Raw genomic sequence first — 3,627 nt, forward strand, 5'->3', positions numbered from 1 at the left:
GCACACACATTAAGGGCAGCCCAAATCAAGCAAAGGGAATTTTTGCCTCTGCTTGAGAGACCCTGCGGTGCTGCAGCTACGTCGAGTCCCACCCAAAACCACTCCACTGTTGTCAGTGTCTAGGGGGACCCAGATTCCCTGCACCATATGCTGCGAATACACATACAAACAAAATCAAAAACTGCTCTCCAAAGTCTTTACCCCGTAGATTGCTACAGGCGCTAAGATTTCAGACTCCAAAAAAGCAGCATGGTAAGTTAAAAAAGATCTTAAAAAAAAAAAAAAGGATGCTGAGGATAAGGTTTATTGCCTTATTGCCAAATTTTTCTCTAGACTCATGAGTTGCTATTTTCCATGAAAGCGTGTAGTCACTAATTTCACCCATGTCCCTACACATAAGCAATGGGGAGAGCTAGTGGCCCCTGAAGGCTTGCAACAGGGAGATTCAGAAACGTGAAGTGACATGTAGGGGCAACTACCTGGGGTCAGCCGAGAGGAAACACGAGGAGTATGGACTGAAGTGGAATACAGGGTATTTGCATACCATCCTATTGGGCTTCCTGACCCTAGGAGAGCCTGACACGTTTTAAACCAATGATTTATGGTATGCACACAAGGCTAAGCGATGGCTAGCAAAGAGAACAAATCTTTTTCTATTTCTTTTGTTTCTAATCTCAAAAATAAGTTTATAATTGCAGGCTTTTGTCAGGTTAAGTACACCAAAGACTGAGGGAGCAGCAATACTCTGGAAATAAGGTCACAGAAGCAACTTTCCCAGAGCTGTGTGTTGTGGGAGTGCATAATGTTGATATCACCTTATCACTCAATAACTCAGGTTCCTCTCAGGTTTCTGGGCAGTGCTCTTTGGCAGTGCTTGCTGTGGGCCTGGGGCACAATCTAGCCCATTTATCTTGAACAAGTTGTGACAGAGGTTAGCTTCATCAGATTGAAAGCATATTTTCAAAACCCAACATGTTTCCAACTACATTAAGAAACATTTCTTCCATGCAGAGGAAAAAACTCAGATTATTTTTCCTTTTAGTTTTCTGTGAATTTGGGACGCTCTGTATTGGTTTGGGAGGTATTTGGTTTCTAAATTTTCAGCTGGATATGGAATTTTACTTGTCCGGTAGTGCATTTCTGCATGACATGTGTGACCATGGATAATGAAAATGCCTCTCCACGTTTATCGGAAATGAGCTCACTCACGTTCTGCTATATAGGCAACCCGAGCAGCACAGACCTGAGTGTGTGTTAGTGGGCCAGAGGTACACCTGTAGTGCATCTGTACTAATAAATAAAGTGGGCCAAGGTTAACACTCCCTCCTTAAGGGCAAGCAGCAGGACAGAGTAGGTGACCCCAGGGCCTGAGGACTCTGGGAGCGGTTCTGGGAAAAGGGGCTGAGGCATATCCAGGGTGTGTCACAGCCACAGTACTTGTGCTGACTCTTCTGCCTTCACGAGTGCTAATGAGGGAAAAGCAAACGAACCATTAGTGTCCTACGCCCTCCCTCCAGTACATCCACCTGCAAGTCCACAAAATTTAAAGCCCCCCCCTTGGCAGCAGACTAACCAGTCAGAATGAAACCAGGCGATTGCAAGCTCAGTTATTTCCGTAAGGTTAATTGTGTTTATTGCCAAGTTTCCCTGTAAAGGTGTGCCATTTTACATACCTTTTAAAAAAAAGACTTTACTGGGACAACATTCATGCCAAACACCTGTGTTACAAAGCCATCATTTACTCCAGCACTGTTGCTTGTAGTAAGTGTGTACGTCAGCTTCCAGAAACACAGGAGTTGCTTCTTACCGTTTACTACGTAACCACTGAGAACAGTCATCTTTCTTAACTAATATAGCTGAGAACAGCATAGGTCCATGGATGCCTGTGTTCAAGACAAAGACAGGATGTTTCACGTCCAACCACCCACAAGGACAACAACTTCTCTGTGCAAGCTGGAGAGTGACGTAGCGAGAGTGCAGTCTGGAGAGGATGTGCACCTTGACCTCTCTCTGCTTTCCTGGGTGGGTAGATGTAGTTCCATACGCTGAATGATTTTCTGAGCTATTTTTAGGAAGTGGCATATTTTCGCATTCAGTCTGAGGTTAAGCAGAATGTCAAAACTGAATTATCAACATTTGCCATCAGCTGTTTTATTATAGATCTCAGTTTTACAGTCACCACTTTATATTACAACAAAAGAGGTACAAAAGTGAGCATGAAGACAAACTCTTGACCTATAGTCAGGAACAACCTATTTAACTGGTTATTGGCATGTGTCTGCATTGATGCATTTAAGTAGTTACATAACAGAGTGCAAATAAAAATTCATTTCACTTAATGTAAACATTATGGGCGAGGTCTTGGGTGCGGTCCAGCTATGCACAGTGCCGGCCTGTGTGTAACAGAGCACATGTTTGTCTAGAGATGCTCGAAATTACACCAGCTTGCATAAGGACGCTTTGCACGCAGGGTAGTCCTTGAAACATACAGCATTATAACCTTCTGCCTGTAGGACCATGGAAATCTCTGTCTACCTAGTGAAATGGCAAATTGCTGGTTACGCTGGCACTGCAACACCTAGGAGTGTATCTGTGGCAAAGCTTGTTCTTAGTGTCAACGGCACCGCACAAAGGCGCTACAGCCATGGCCAAAAGCTGGCCTCAGATCTTTGTTTTGTTACAAACGCTGTGCTTGACTGCACATATGGGATGGGTGAAATAGAAACCAAGGGAAGTCAATGAAACCTGCTGTTTTACTGGGCTACGGCATGTCCCTGCTAGTGAATATTCACCTCAGAAACTGAGGTCGTTATTGTGGCAACCTTTTGATGTTTGTCTCTACTCCAGGAGGTGGCCAAGCTGTGGCCTAAGGGACCTTTTATGAAAGTTGGAAGGCTTACACTTGTTGCTATATTAAGAATAAATGTAATCTGAACTGCAGTGGTGTTTACAGTAGGATTTAATGGTGTTGTCTGAGTCAGTCTTGCTATTTTCTCTCCCCAGCTACACACTCAGCACGTTCTTACAGATGCTGGCAACCCTCTGAGCAGTTTCTGGTCTTTTCTTGGCTCAGCTCAGCTGTTTCTCCACCAGCCACTTACTTTGACGCCCATTAAAAGGTACGAACTGCTCTACCTCTTCCACCACTTGCTTTGCCTGCTCAGAGGTGCCACAGGCCTTGGTAGAAACATGATTTATACCATGTACTGCTGGGCAATGTTCCCTCTGGGTAATACTGCACTGGGATACAGGAGGAGCGTAGTGTGCTCCAGACATTTCCAATCCAGCATTGCTGCAAGGAGGAAGCTGAGCGCTGATCCAGGCAAGTTCTCCCTCCACTGGAAAGTCTCTTTCTTTACTGTGCACATCCCAGGGAGGCCCCGCTTCGACCCTCTGGGAGCAAGCCAGGGCAAAGCATCTGCCCTCAACCACTGAACATGCCCCTGGTCCCTCCAAAATAGTATGTTTGTGCGCGTGTGTGTACAATAATCACACCTAAAGTATCACCTGCTCCTTGGCTGTTCGTGTCGCAGCAAGGATTATGGACTGTACACACCACGCTACTGTTTATCACTCTAAGCTATGTAGCCACATCTTTTCCACCTCTACACACTAATGATGAGAGTC

The sequence above is a fragment of the Eurypyga helias genome, unplaced genomic scaffold (assembly GCF_000690775.1).
Source record: "Eurypyga helias isolate BGI_N326 unplaced genomic scaffold, ASM69077v1 scaffold6899, whole genome shotgun sequence".
Lineage (NCBI taxonomy): Eukaryota > Metazoa > Chordata > Aves > Eurypygiformes > Eurypygidae > Eurypyga > Eurypyga helias.